This window comes from Salmo salar, chromosome ssa29, assembly GCF_905237065.1.
Source record: "Salmo salar chromosome ssa29, Ssal_v3.1, whole genome shotgun sequence".
In the NCBI taxonomy this organism is placed as follows: domain Eukaryota; kingdom Metazoa; phylum Chordata; class Actinopteri; order Salmoniformes; family Salmonidae; genus Salmo; species Salmo salar.
Window position 1 is genome coordinate 23574734 of NC_059470.1, and position 16323 is coordinate 23591056.

The 16323-nt window shown below is 42.3% G+C and overlaps 1 protein-coding gene across 4 annotated transcripts in view; it reads left to right on the forward strand.

Annotated features, from left to right (window-relative positions):
* Positions 1 to 270: 270 nt before the first annotated feature.
* The window catches only part of LOC106590430 (polypeptide N-acetylgalactosaminyltransferase 11), a 64742-nt gene continuing 48689 nt past the window's right edge, over positions 271 to 16323 (forward strand). Inside the window, exons 1-2 of one of the 4 annotated variants that reach the window (XM_014181465.2) lie at positions 271 to 306; positions 485 to 590. The gene's annotated coding sequence lies outside the window, so the exon portion shown is untranslated. The other 3 variants (XM_014181464.2, XM_014181466.2, XM_014181468.2) reach the window with 3 other exon arrangements.

The window sequence follows — 16323 nt, forward strand, 5'->3', positions numbered from 1 at the left end:
AACGTAAATCTTTGTTGAATGGGCGCAGATGGCGATGGCTTTCTCACTGCCGCCAAGAGTCGCTCTAATCTTTGCGTAATGTCAGTGTGCCCTGTACTGGAAAAATATCTACAATGGCACAGACACAAAGATGAATTCTCTATCAATCTCTATGGTTCACACTAGTTGACTGCAGGTTTGTTCCAGTTTCGATTGGTCTGAACTGTGTGAATTGCTCATATCTGATTGGGTAATCCAGTTTTAGCAACTCCTAGTATCACTGCCACTGCGCAGACCCACTCAATGTAAGAGAGACTGCACTCCAAGGTAGTCCATTAAAAATGTATCTAGCTAACGTTAGCTATAGCCATTTTACTTGGTGCATTTGGTTGTTGTAAGCCGAAGTAAAATAATGGTTAAGCAGCTAGGAAAGGATTTGGATGGGATCATTGGGGTGTATGTAATTTTGTGTCACGAGGGTGCTTGTTGTGTTGTGTACTGACAGACGGTGGGGAGGTATCACTTGGGTCTTGCCGCTGTCTGTTTACCTAGCCAACTGAATTTGCAACACCAGCATAGACACATTGGGATGTCCATGAAGCAAGTTCATCGTAAGTTTACATTACACTTTTCATTTCAGAAATGTTGGCATGACAGTCTTCCTTCGAGTTGCCTCGGTTCTCGCTCATAGGCGATTTCAGGGCTCGCGCTAAATAGCTAGCGGGCAGCAAAACTAGCTGACGTTATTTGCTTATTGCTTGGTATGATCACTGCAATGAATGACCAATATTAAATGTCAACTCGTGTGTTAGTTAAAGCAAAGTAACTAACTTGCTAGCGTGTCTTGTATTGCATTAGCTAGCAACTAGAACTTTGCCACTCAGTTTTGCTATAGCGAAAGATAGATATAACTAAATTGTTGTGCATATTATCAGCCAATAGCGATTGTAACTAGTTTGCCTGCTACTGTAACGTCAGTGTACTCTTGATCCCTGGCAACTAACTATAACGTTACCCAACTAGCTAGCTTGTTAGCTGACCTTACACAATAGCCAACTTTAGTTAACGTTAACTACTTGCAGATGGGTGCATTTACGAATCTATGAATTATGTTCAGCTACCATATAATAACAAGTTAGTAAAGTTTCTGCGTGTGCAGCTACGTCAATATAAGAGCGTATTCATTCTAGCTAGAACGTTAGCTACACCGAATATTTTCTAGCGTCCTCTATGGCTAGAATGCCACAGAGGTGCATGGAACCTGCCTGTGGAAACACAATGCCGATGGTTGACAAACCAGATCTTCATGACTAAAACGCTCATATTTTAGACCTCAAACTAAGGATATCAAGCTTAGTAAAAACAACCATGTATTATAATACAAAACTATGCAGAAAAATAAACCAGATTGCATGGGCACTAGTCTGTTAATCTTTCCCTGGTTGCGTGTGATCTAACCCAATTGTGGGGACGCCAGTAGCAGCACCACCGAGTAGGGATGTGTTTGTGTCTAAAGTTAGATGGAACTGGATTATCCTTTTAAAGACGATGGTGCATGGAGAAGGATGGACGCGGAATGCCAGAGGTCCATGCAAAAGAGGTGGTGGATTTATTAACCAAAAGAGTTACAAAAATAATGATGAGACATGTAAAATGAAGGGTCCCAGGATATGAGAATGACTAAAGAAAGCTTAATTAATTAGAATAAAGAAAGAACGTTTATACAAAAGTCTCTACAACCTCAGAACAAGCTGGGCCCAGCTAAATGCATACACAGCCCTGCCCAGCTTGGACTGAACCATTACTGCAGTTTAGAGGGTAGGCTACACAACCAGAAGTTCAGGGTTAATGATTTCAAACAAGATAGCAATAGGTTTTGAACACTTCGTTTTACACAACATCAATGTCATAATAGTAGCCCTATACATTCTTCAATATTTATGCTGCAGTAACATGACATTCAATAGCTATGACACTAGGCCTTTAACCTCTATGGGCAAGCAGTCCCACCTACTCAACAGCCAGTGGAATCCTGTGGCGCGATATTCAAATACCTTAGAAATGCTATTACTTCAATTTCTCAAACATATGACTATTTTACACCATTTTAAAGACAAGACTCTCGTTAATCTAACCACACTGTCCGATTTCAGAAAGGCTTTACAAAGAAAGCAAAACATTAGATTATGTCAGCAGAGTACCCAGCCAGAAATAATCAGACACCCATTTTTCAAGCTAGCATATAATGTCACAAAAACCAAATCCACAGCTAAATGCAGCACTAACCTTTGATCTTCATCAGATGACACTCCTAGGACATTATGTTATACAATACATGCATGTTTTGTTCAATCAAGTTCATATTTATATAAAAAACCAGCTTTTTACATTAGCGTGTGACTAGCATGTGACTAGCATTCCCACCGAACACTTCCGGTGAATTTACTAAATTACTCACGATAAACGTTCACAAAAAACATAACAATTATTTTAAGAAATATAGATACAGAACTCCTTTATGTAATCGCTATGTCCAATTTTAAAATAGCTTTTCGGTGAAAGCACATTTTGCAATATTCTGAGTAGATAGCCCGGCCATCACAGGCTAGCTATTTTGACACCCACCAAGTGTGGTACTCACCAAACTCAGAATTACTATTAGTCAGAATGCACTCCCAGGACTTCTACTTCAGTAACAAATGTTGGTTTGGTTCCAAATAATCCATAGTTATATCCAAATGGCGGCGTTTTGTTTGTGCGTTCAAGACACTATCCGAAAGGGTAAATAAGGGTGACGAGCATGCTGACATAATCTAATGTTTTGCTTTCGTTGTAAAGCCTTTTTGAAATCGGACAGTGTGGTTAGATTAACGAGAGTCTTGTCTTTAAAATGGTGTAAAATAGTCATATGTTTGAGAAATTGAAGTAATAGCATTTCTAAGGTATTTGAATAACGCGCCACAGGATTCCACTGGCTGTTGCGTAGGTGGGCCGATTTCGTCCCGCCGGCCCTAGAGAAGTTAACATCTGCTAACCATGTGTATGTGACAAATAAAATGTGATTTGATTTAGAAATTCTAGGGACAATAAAGAGGCCTGTGTCTTGTGACCGATGCGTACATGTCGGTATGTACGGCAGGACCAAATCGGAATGATGGATAGGAGCAAGCCCAAGTAATGCTTTGTAGGTTAGCAGTAAAAACTTGAAATCAGCCCTAGCCTTAACAGGAAGCCAGTGTAGAGAGGCTCGGCCTGGAGTAATATGATACCATTTTTGGGGTTCTAGTCAAGCTGGAAAGTAGAGCATTGAAGTAGTCTAGTCTAGAAGTGACAAAAGCATGGATTAATTTTTCTGCATAATTTTTGGACAGAACGTTTCAGATTTTTCCAATGTTACGTAGATGGAAAAAAGCTGTCCTTGAAACAGTCTTGATATGTTCATCAAAAGGGAGATCAGGGTCCAGAGTAACGCAGAGGTCCTTTACAGTTTTATTTGACACGACTGTACAACCATCAAGATTAATTGTCAGATCCAACAGAAGATCTCTTTGTTTCTTGGGATCTAGAACTAGCACATCTGTTTTGTCCGAGTTTAAAATTAAAACATTTGCCGCCATCCACTTCCTTATGTCTGAAACACAGGCTTCCAGGGAGGGCAATTTCGGGGCTTCACTATGTTTCATCGAAATGTACAGCTGTGTATGGTCCGCATTAGAGGTCGACCGATTATGATTTTTCAATACCGATACCGTGGTTAGAGCGTAAAGTAAAAGGTTGCCAACCACGCCTACAAAGTAGCAACGCATACAAACATTTTCATTTTAGTCATTTAGCAAAAAAAAACGATACCGATTAATCGGCCAATTTCTTTTGTTTATTTATTTGTAATAATGACAATTACAACAGTACTGAATGAACACTTATTTTTACTTAATATAATACATCAATAAAATCTATTTAGCCTTAAAAAAATTATGAAACATGTTCAATTTGGTTTAAATAATGCAAAACAATGTGTTGGAGAAGATGGTAAAAGTGCAATATGTGCCATGTAAAAAAGCTAAGGTTTAAGTTCCTTGCTCAGAACATGAGAACATATGAAAGCTGGTGGTTCCTTTTAACATGAGTCTTCAATATTCCCAAGTAAGTTTTAGGTTGTAGTCATTATAGGACTATTTCTCTCTATACGATTTGTATTTCATATACCTTTGACTATTGGATGTTCTTATAGGCACTTTAGTATTGCCAGTGTAACAGTATAGCTTCCGTCTCTCTCCTCGCTCCTACCTGAGCTCGAACCAGGAACACATCGACAACAGCCACCCTCGAAGCAGCATTACCCATGCAGAGGAAGGGCAACAACTACTCCAAATCTCAGAACGAGTGACGTTTGAAACGCATTAGCGCGCACCCGGCTAACTAGCTAGCCATTTCACATTGGTTACACCAGCCTCATCTTGGGAGTTGATAGGCTTGAAGGGGTGGGTATAATTTGTGGAACGTTCCAACAGGAATCTGTTCCAAAAAACATAAAGTAAAAGGTTGCCAACCAACAACGCATACAAAGTAGCAACGCATACAAACGTTTTCATTTTAGTCATTTAGCAGACGCTCTTATCCAGAGCGACTTACAGTAGTGAATGCATACATTTCATAATTTCTTTTTTTCCCCGTACTGGTCCCCCGTGGGAATCGAACCCACAACCCTGGCGTTGCAAACACCATGCTCTACCAACTGAGCCACACGGGAAACCTAGCTAACTAGCTGCCGAATAGGCATCAACTCACCACGTAGCTTATTCTTAATGTTTGTCCATAGGCAACCAGAGTGAGGACAGACATTGTTCGGAATAAACGTGATGAGTGAAAAACGCAATGAAATAGACCTCTCCCTACCCGGTATCTTATTCTGCCGCTATACAACTTTGTATGCGTTTTTTTTTTTGGCAACCTTGTTATTTACGAAGTTTTTGGAACAGATTCCTGTTGGAAAGTTCCACAAATTATACCCACCCGGGTTGAAGTCATAAACAGCGCAATGCTTGAAGCACAGCGAAGAGCTGCTGGCAAAACGCATGAAAGTGCTGTTTGAATGAATGCTTACGAGCCTGCTGGTGCCAACCACCGCTCAGTCAGACTGCTCTATCAAATCATAGACGTAATTATAATATAATAACACACAGAAATACGAGGCTTAGGTCATTAATATGGTCGAATCCAGAAACTATCATCTCGAAAACAAAACTGTTTTTTTTTCAGTGAAATACGGAACCGTTTCGTATTTTATCTAACGGGTGGCATCCCTAAGTCTAAATATTCCTGTTACATTACACAACCTTCAATGGTATGTCATAATTACGGAAAATTCTGGCAAATTAGTTCGCAACAAGCCAGGCGGCCCAAACTATTGCATATACCCTGACTCTGCGTGCAATGAACGCTAGAGATGTGACACAATTTCATGTTAGCAGGCAATATTAACTAAATATGCAGGTAAAAAAATATATACTTGTTTATTGATTTTAAAGAAAGGCATTGATGTTTTGGTTAGGTACATTGGTGCAACGACAGTGCTTTTTTTGCAAATGCGCTTGTTAAATCAACACCCGTTTGGCGAAGTAGGCTATGATTCAATGATAAATTAACAGGCACCGCATCAATTATATGCAACGCAGGACACGTTAGATAAACTAGTAATATCATCAACAATGTGTAGTTTGATAGTTTTTTATAAGATAAGTTTAATGCTAGCTAGCAACTTACCTTGGCTTCTTGCTGCCCTCTCGTAACAGGAGCAAGCCCAAGTAATGCCACGCAGTCTCCTCGTGGAGTGCAATGTAACGCAGGTGGTTAGAGCGTTGGACCAAGGTTGCAAAAACGAATCCCCAAATCCCCCCTGAACAAGGCAGTTAACCCCCGTTCCTAGGCCGTCATTGAAAATAAGAATGTGTTCTTAATCTGACTTGCCTAGTTAAATAAATGTGTAAAAAAATAAATAATATATAAATAAATAAAACAAAAATAAAACAAAAAAATAAATCGGCAAATCGGTGGCCAAAAATACCGATTACCGATTTGTTATGAAAACTTGAAATCGGCCCTAATTAATCGACCTCTAGTCCGCATAGCAGTGAAAGTTAACATTATGTTTCCGAATGACATCACCAAGAGGTCAAAAATATATATATATATATACATATACATATACATGTATGTATGTGTGAAAACAATAGAGGTCCTAAAATGGAACCTTGAGGAACACCAATGTACAGTTGATTTGTCAGAGGACAAACCATCCACAAAGACAAACTGATATCTTTCTGACAGATAAGATCTAAACCAGGCCAGAACTTGTATGTGTAGACCAACTTGGGTTTCCAATCGCTCAAGCAGTACTAAGGTCTAGGAGCACGAGGACCGATGCAGAGCCTTGTTCTGACTCCATTAAAAGGAAATTTTCCACCTTTACGAGTGCAGTCTCAGTGCTATGATGGGGTCTAAAACCAGACTGAAGCATTTCGTATACATTGTTAGTCTTCAGGAAGGCAGTGAGTTGCTGCGCAACAGCTTTTCATTTTTTGTTGTTGAAAGGAATGGGAGATGCGATATAGGCCGATTTTATTTATTTAAAAAAATATATTTATTTAAAAAAATAATTCTGGGGCAAGGTTTGGCTTTTTCAAGAGAGGCTTTATTACTGCCACTTTTAGTGAGTTTGGTACACATCCTGTGGATAGGGAGCCATTTATTATGTTCAACATAGGAGGGCCAAGCACAGGAAGCAACTCTTTCAGTAGTTTAGTTGGAATAGGGTCCAGTATCAAGGCGGTGACCCGATCCTGTAGGTTCATGCTCTACAACATTCGCAGAGTACGACCCTGCCTCACACAGGAAGCGGCAGCGGTCCTAATCCAGGCACTTGTCATCTCCCGTCTGGATTATTGCAACTCGCTGTTGGCTGGGCTCCCTGCCTGTGCCATTAAACCCCTACAACTCATCCAGAACGCCGCAGCCCGTCTGGTGTTCAACCTTCCCAAGTTCTCTCACGTCACCCCGCTCCTCCGCTCTCTCCACTGGCTTCCAGTCGAAGCTCGCATCCGCTACAAGACCATGGTGCTTGCCTACGGAGCTGTGAGCGCGCACGGAGCTGTGAGGGGAACGGCACCTCCGTACCTTCAGGCTCTGATCAGGCCCTACACCCAAACAAGGGCACTGCGTTCATCCACCTCTGGCCTGCTCGCCTCCCTACCTCTGAGGAAGCACAGTTCCCGCTCAGCCCAGTCAAAACTGTTCGCTGCTCTGGCACCCCAATGGTGGAACAAGCTCCCTCACGACGCCAGGACAGCGGAGTCAATCACCACCTTCCGGAGACACCTGAAACCCCACTTCTTCAAGGAATACCTGGGATAGGATAAAGTAATCCTTCTAACCCCCCCCTTAAAAGATTTAGATGCACTATTGTAAAGTGGTTGTTCCACTGGATATTATAAGGTGAATGTACCAATTTGTAAGTCGCTCTGGATAAGAGCGTCTGCTAAATGACTTAAATGTAAATGTAGTATGCAGCTTGAAGGTTTAGAGGCCATGACAATTTTCATCAATGTGTCGAGATATATTATAAAACACTTGAGTGTCTCTCTTGATCCTACGTCCTGGCAGAGTTGTGTAGACTCAGGACAATTGAGCTTTGAAGAAATACGCAGATTTAAAGAAGAGTCCGTAATGTGCTTTCTAATGATCATGATCTTTTCGTCAAAGAAGTTCATGAATTTAGCACTGCTGAAGTGAAAGCCATCCTCTCTTGGGGAAAGCTGCTTTTTAGTTAGCTTTGCGACAGTATCAAAAATAAATGTAGGATTGTTCTTATTCTCCTCAATTAAGTTGAAAAAATAGGATGATCGAGCAGCAGTGAGGGCTCTCGTTAGCAGCTAATCAAGATGTGGGATTATTTTTGAAGCTGCTTCAGGGTGGTTCAGGGGCTAGTTTCTTATGACAAATGTTTTTAGGGGTGTGACTGCATCTAGGGTATTATGCAAGGTTAATTTAAGTTCCTCAGTTAGGTGGTTAACCAATTGTTTTAATCTGTTATTTTACCAGGTAAGTTGACTGAGAACACATTCTCATTTGCAGCAACGACCTGGGGAATAGTTACGGGGAGAAGAGGGGGATGAATGAGCTAATTGGAAACTGGGGATTATTAGGTGACCATGATGGTTTGAGGGCCAGATTGGGAATTTAACCAGGTCACCTAGGGTTAACACCCCTACTCTTACCATAAGTGACATGGGATCTTCAATGACCTCAGAGAGTCAGGACACCCATTTCACATCCCATCCGAAAGACAGCACCCTACACAGGGCAATGTCCCCAATCACTGTCCTGGGGCATTGGGATATTTTTTATTTTAGACCAGAGGAAACAGTGCCTCCTACTGGCCCTCCAACACCACTTCCAGCAGCATCTGGTCTCCCATCCAGGGACTGACCAGGACCAACCCTGCTTAGCTTCAGAAGCAAGCCAGTAGTGGGATGCAGGGTGGTATGCTGCTGTTGTCCTCTGACATCCTTGGGTAGGTGGAAGGAGTATGGAAGGGCATCTAGGAATCTTTGGGTAGTTCGAGAATTTATAGCACAGCTTTTGATGATCCTTGGTTGGGGTCTGAGCAGATTATTTGTTGTGATTGCAAACGTAATAAAATGGTGGTCCGGTAGTCCAGGATTATGAGGAAAAACATTAAGAGCCACAATATTTATTCCACGGGACAAAACTAGGTCCAGAGTATGACTGTGGCAGTGAGTGGGTCCGGAGACATGTTGGACAAAACCCACTGAGTCGATGATGGCTCCAAAAGCCTTTTGGAGTGGGTCTGTGGACTTTTCCATGTGAATGTTAAAGTCATCAAAAATGTGAATATTATCTGCCATGACTACAAGGTCCGATAGGAATTCAGGGAACTCAGTGAGGAACGCTGTATACGGCCCAGGAGGCCTGTAAACAGTAGCTATAAAAAGTGATTGAGTAGGCTGCATAGATTTCATGACTAGAAGCTCAAAAGACAAAAATGCAGTCTTTTTTTTTTTTTTGTAAATTGAAATTTGGTATCGGAAATGTTAGCAACACCTCCGCCTTTACGGGATGCGCAGGGGATATGGTCACTAGTATAACCAGGAGGAGAGGCTCCATTTAACACAGTAAATTCATCAGGCTTAAGCCATGTTTCAGTCAGGCCAATCACGTCAAGATTATGATCATTGATTAGTTCATTGACTATAACTGCCTTGGAAGTGATGGATCCAACATTAAGTAGCCCTATTTTGAGATGTGAGGTATCACAATCTCTTTCAATAATGACAGGAATGGAGGAGGTCTTTATTCCAGTGATTGCTAAGGCGAACACCGCCATGTTTAGTTTGCCCAACCTAGATCGAGGCAGACACGGTCTCAATGGGGATAGCTGAGCTGACTACACTGACTGTGCTAGTGGCAGACACCACTAAGCTGGCAGGCTGGTGATCTCATTGTGGAGTTGGAGCCCTGTCTATGTTCATAGATGAGAGCAATCCTCCAGCTAGGATGGAGTCCTTCACTCCTCAGCAGGCCAGTCTTGGTCCTGTTTGTGGGTGAGTCCCAGAAAGAGGGCCAATTATCTACAAATTCTATCCTTTGGAAGGGGCAGAAAGGTTTCAACCAGCGATTTTGAGTTGTGAGACTCTGCTGTAGAGCTCATCACTCCCCCTAACTGGGAGGGGGCCAGAGACAATTACTTGATGCCAACACATCTTTCTAGCTGATTTACACGCTGAGGCTATGTTGCGCTTGGTGACCTCTTGACTGTTTCATCCTAACGTCGTTGGTGCCGACGTGGATAACAATATCCCTATGCTCTACACTCGCCAGTTTTGGCCTTAGCCAGCACCATCTTCAGATTAGCATTAAGGTCGGTAGCCCTGCCCCCTGGTAAACAGTGTATGATCGCTGGATGATTCTTTAAGTCTAATACTGCGGGTAATGGAGGCGCCAATGACTAGGGTTTTCAATTTGAGCTAATGGTGGGAGGCTTCGGCATCTCAGACCCCGTAACGGGTGGAGAGACCAGAGAAGGCTCGGCCTCTGACTCCGACTCATTGCTTAATGGGGAGAACTGGTTGAAAGTTTGTCGGCTGAATGAGCGACACCGGTTGAGCATTTCCTTCCAGAAGCCATGAGAACATTTTTGACTGCGGGGACTGTGCGAGGGGATTTATACTACTATCTGTACTTATTTGTGGCACAGACGCTATTTCATCCTTTCCTACACTTACATTACCCTTGTCTAACGATTGCTTCTGAAGCTGGGCTTGCAGCACGGCTATCCTCACCATAAGGCGATCGTTCTCCTGTATATTATGAGTACAGCGACTGCAATTAGAATGCATAATGTTCATGTTACTACTTAGCTTCGCATGGAGGAGGTCCTGTAGAACCATGTCCAGATAAAGCGTCCGGGGTGAATAAGTTGAATAAAAAAAAAACGCAAAGTAATGCTAGCAACAAAATGCACAGCAGCACGTAAACAAGTCCACAAGTTGTGACAGGAAATGACGTCAGCACTCAATAGACCTTTCTAGTGGAGTTGAATGCTGAGATGTAGTCAATGAACAGTGTTCTCACATAGGTGTTCCTTTTGTCCAGGTAGGAAAGGGCTGTGTGGAGGCAATAGAGATTGCGTGATCTGTTGGGACAGTGTGCGAATTAGAGTGGGTCCAGGGTGTCTGGGATGATGGTGTTGTGTGAGCACTGACCAGCCAAAGCATTTCATGGCTACAGATGTGAGTGCTATGGGGTGATAGTCATTTAGACTGGTTACCTTGCTGTTCTTGGGCAGAGGGACTGTGGTAGTCTGCCTGAAACATGTAGGTATTACGGACTGGGTCAGGGAGAGTTCGAAAATAAAATGTCTTACTACATTGGCTACGGCGTGGGTGATCACACAGTCGTCCGGAACAGCTGTTTCTCTCAAGCATGGTTTGGTGTTGCTTAGTAGCATCGTCTGGTAGGCTGGTGTCACTGGGCAGCTCACAGCTGGGTTTCCCTTTGTGATCCGTGATAGTTTGCAAGCCTTGCCACATCCGATGGGTGTCAGAAAAAAAAAAAAGTGTAGTAAGATTCGATCTTAGTCCTGTATTGACACTTTGTCTGTTTGATGGTTCGTCGCAGGGCGTAGCGTTATTTCTTATAAACATCCGGATTAGTGTCCTGATCCTGATCCTTGAAAGTGGCAGCTCTTGTCTTTAGCTCTTTAGCTCAGTGCGAATGTTGTCTGTAATCCATGGCTTCTGGTTAGGATATGTACGTACGGTCACTGTGGGGACGACAACGTCGATTCACTTAATAATGAAGCCGGTGACTAATGCCATCGGATGAATCCTGGGACTTATTCCAATCTGTGCTATCGAAACAATCCTGTAGCTGTAGAATCAAAACACTTCTGTATTGAGCGTGTCACTGGTACTTCATGTTTTGAGTTTTTGCTTGTAAGCAGGAATCAGGAGGATCGAGTTGTGGTCAGATTTGTCAAATGGAGGGCGAGAGCTTTGTATGTGTCTGTGGCGTAAAGGTGATCTACAGTTTCTTTCACCTCTAGTTGCACAGGTGACATGCTGGTAGAAATGGTATCTTCTGACTGGGGGAGTTTTGTTAAGAGCCTCGACGCTTGCTCTAGACATTAACACGCATTGCTTGCGGTACATTCTTGGAAACATAAAGACTATCTTTCATATTAGTGAGAAGTAAGCAAAAGCTTAAATTACTACACACCTTTTGGATAGGGTTAGTGTTACCACATCTCCATGCCATATCTCCATGTTACATCGCCTGTTTACGGAAGACAGACCGAAGACATAGGCTGCCACCTGTGCTAATTATCTATCTAGCGTGCTCTGAACACTTATGTGTAAGCATAGCTGTGGAGGAAGTGTAGTTCATCAGCTGAAGGCACGTACATCTTGTGGATCTGTGCAAAACTGCTACAGTAAGTGTATCTTTTCTTATTCGGCATATTCTGATTTACTTTTCAAAACGTTAAAACACAGTGTCGGAATTGTAGTTCACATGGAGCCAAATGTGGCCGAATGTAGCCGCTGAAATACAAATCTGATTACTGACCATGGGACTTGTGTGTGTGAATGGTTAAATCTGATGTATTTGCCTTGAAGGGGTTTTTATTTGCCCTCAATCTTGTTGTTAGCTACTCTGTGAATTGTTTACAAACAAATGAGTGAATGTGCTAAATGGCTACCTAGCTAGCTAGATGACTGCTGTGGCTAGCCAAAAAGATGGATCATCTTATGACTGGGGAAATGTCCATAGCAGGCATTGTCACCTAAGCTTGCAACATAACTTCTGAGTGATGGGAAGCACCAACACCAATCAGCCTAGAACACTGTGCACACACACCCATCGTTACTATGTCAACTAGCCATGTCAGCAAATGAATGCTCGCTGAACACACACACACACACATCCGATTTGAAAAACAAAACTGATTTGAGCATTAAGGCCTGCAGTGTGAACAAGGCTTAAGTCACACGTACACACAACAACAACAAAAATCTGCAAGGGAGAAAATCCCCAAATCCAGATGTACAAAGCTGATACAGACGACTCGAAGCTGTAATCGCTGCCAAAGGTGCTTCTACAAAGTATTGACTCGGGTGTGACAGGCAGCCATACAGTCCAAATCACTGCTGCAATATGGCAGCTTCAGATTATACTAACTGCATGAGCCCCTCAGTTATTGTTTCAGCTGGAGAAAGGCTCCAGGTGGCTAATTATAGACCACACTGGTGTTTTCTTTCCTTTTCTAGCCTTTAATCTTTGTAATGGGGCCAGTTCAGCATTTTGGAAGAAAGTTGTTATTCATGTAAAAGTGTGGGGTGTGTGTGTGACGGGACTATGCTAGAGAGAGCGAGAGACAGACTGCAAGTATATTTGAACTTGCTCGTTGCATTTTCTAAATTGAAACCAGAAGGGAACTGAATTAGCAAGGCTCTGTTCTCTTTTCTGTGGTACAATTTAAAACAGCCTTGTCCCTCTGGACCACTGTGGCTACATCTGATGAATCCCATTTAGCTCGGTGCCAACTTTAATTTACAGTCCCCTTCTTCTCAAATTGAGAAACTCTGGCCTCAAAAAGCACTCAACTTCTCCTTCGTGTGAAACGCTCGCACTCTTCTGAAATGGATATTGATTTTGTTAATAAATTCAGCCAGTCATTTTTTAAAGTTAATGTCCTTTCCACTTCTTTCACACACTATCTAAGCCTTTTCCAAATTAGAAAGTGTCAAGAGAGCAACTTGCCTAATTTGTGACAAGCATTGAGCATTCAGGCCTCAATTACTGTCCTGAAGTAGCATTAGCACACGTAGCCTAGGCCTAACGCTCATTAACGTTTAGGCTACAGTTAGCAGCTGTTTTGCGCTGGCCCCTTCTTCAGCCGTGGATCAGGGACAGTCTGGAGCCCTGATCCACAGACATACTGTAGTCAACCTAATGGGACAGTCTGGAGCCCTGATCCACAGACATACTGTAGTCAACCTAATGGGACAGTCTGGAGCCCTGATCCACAGACATACTGTAGTCAACCTAATGGGACAGTCTGGAGCCCTGATCCACAGACATACTGTAGTCAACCTAATGGGACAGTCTGGAGCCCTGATCCACAGACATACTGTAGTCAACCTAATGGGACAGTCTGGAGCCCTGATCCACAGACATACTGTAGTCAACCTAATGGGACAGTCTGGAGCCCTGATCCACAGACATACTGTAGTCAACCTAATGGGACAGTCTGGAGCCCTGCTCCACAGACATACTGTAGTCAACCTAATGGGACAGTCTGGAGCCCTGATCCACAGACATACTGTAGTCAACCTAATGGGAGAGCGCTAGCCACAGTTGATAGTCCTGTTATTTGACCAGCTGTCAGAGCTCAAGGGCAAAAATACTGTCTATTGCCTTGTTTATAAAAGCATGGGGTGGTTTGACATTGAGTCAAAAACATGAGAATATGGGAGATGATGCTCTATGCAAGGTACAGTACGAAGACCAATTCCTGGAGTGCACGCTGACAGACAATCAGAGAAGAGATGTTATAATAACGTCAATGAACAGTCAAAATGTATTGTGTTGATGCAGAATCTGTTAATCCATATAGGATTATAGGACAACTGGATTTAGACATTAAATGTTACCAGGCACATAACCTAGATGGCCCTTCAAGAGTCACTATTAGATAATGAGGCAGGTTGACAGGCTTCCCTGGGTAAGGCCTTCTTCCCCCACTGGTGTTTTAATTGTTGATGACTTATTGAATTTCTCGTGTTGCTGGGCTCAATGGCAGGGCAGGGGGTTAGGAACTGGAGCCAGGCTGCTTCTCTCCTAACCGTGTCTCAGAGATCTCAAATCCTCAAACGTTCCCTTTCATAGTCCCCTCCCTGCCCGGCTTGGGCCCTCTGATTCATTTGTGGTGGCGTGGCGATGTCATTTTGGTACTCTGTGTGAAACTGAGTGGGCTCTTAGAAATATACTCTTTTTTTTCCAGCAAATTGCAGATGTTACATGGCTGAAGATCGAAATGTACTAGTGTAGACCTACATTTGTCATCTCAGGATTACATATTTTTATTTTAAACGGGATTAAGCTAGATGAAGTAAATGCCACACATTGTTTACCTAGATGGCACATTAGACTATAAACTCATAAAAAGTAGCCTATAGAAGGACGAACAGAATGATTGAGTTCCTAGCCCTGCCAAGGCAACAGTCACATCTGAAAGAGACCCATGGGCATAAATAGGTCGGTAGAAGCAGGATCTGACGTCAGATGGCACCTCATCTCCATAGCGTGTGATGTCCCTCCCCTCTTGGCATCATGATGTAGCAGGACGACTGGTCACCAGTTACTCTCATATTTTTGTTGTATCTTTTTGCAACGTCATTGGATCCATGCTGTCATGAAATAACGCGGGGTATCAGTGAGTAGTACGAGTGTGTATTTTGGGACTATAACGGTTCTATCTGCATTTTTGTCAAAATGTATTTTTTGACATAGCCTTGTACTCTAAATAACCCAATTCATGTTGTTAAATTCATAATGATACTAGATAAGTATTTCTGACACCATTCAAACAAATGAGGGTTCGAAACTTTAAAGCCAGTTATCTCAATCGTCTTTTTGCAGATAGAACTGTAAAGTCCCGAGCCGTCAAATAGTTGTCTAGCGAAACTAAGTCATAGCCTAAATCGCCTTACTAACTGGTTTATTCTGACGCGTGTTCATTGTTTTTATACTTTTGAAATACAACTGCTTAGTTTAGCAAAGAATGATCTAGTATTCTTTCCTGAATCGTCTCTGGTTTGTTCAATCAGTAGCTGGTCACCCCAGCCTCAGGTCAGCTCACTTGAGACCAAGAGAAGCTCAGGGTTTTACTGTTGAACTAGGCCTATTTGGTTTCACCTTTACGCCAATCATTTGTGTTTAACAGACTTGTTTTGCTGAGTACAATAGTTTTGTGGTAGCCTAGTATATGAATATTGGCCTAACTATTCATATTAACTTTTTGGGGTTTATTCTCTCGTGCATTTGTGTGTGTGTGGGTGGTTAATGGTTAACTTGTTGGTGAAATTCAAAAGACCTTTGTCCTTATAACGTTCTCTTTTTCTGGGAAATAAACGGCTGTCAACATTTTGACATCAGCTATAACTTTTTTGTTATACTACTGACCACAGAAATATAAACTAGTCTAGCAGGCAATACTAGTGCATTGGTGCACTTCATTAAGCCTAATTTCTAGTGATGCACTGATATGACATTTTTGGCCAATATCCGATATTTTCCTTGCCAAAAAAACAATACCTGTAACCGATATTTAAAAATGTTTAATCATTCCAGTACAGTTATAGTTAACACACACACACATGGATGCAGCGGCCTAAGGCACTGCATCTCAGTGCAAGAGGTGTCACTACAGTCCCTGGTTCGAATCCAGGCTGTACCACATCCGGCCATGACTGGGAGTCCCATAGGACTTGCGCACAATTGGCCCAGCGTCATCTGGGGTAGGCTGTCGTTGTAAATAAGAATTTGTTTGATTTCCCAAAATGTAAACCATATAGTCCCTTGGAGGAAGGATTGTTGACATTTTGTATCTAAAAGCATAATTGAGAAAAAATTAATCAAAGTTGGCATACAGTTAAAGTTGGAAGTTTACATACACCTTAGCCAAATACATTTAAACTCAGTTTTTCACCATTTCTGACATTTAATCCTAGTAAAAATTCCCTGTCTTTGGTCAGTTAGGATCAC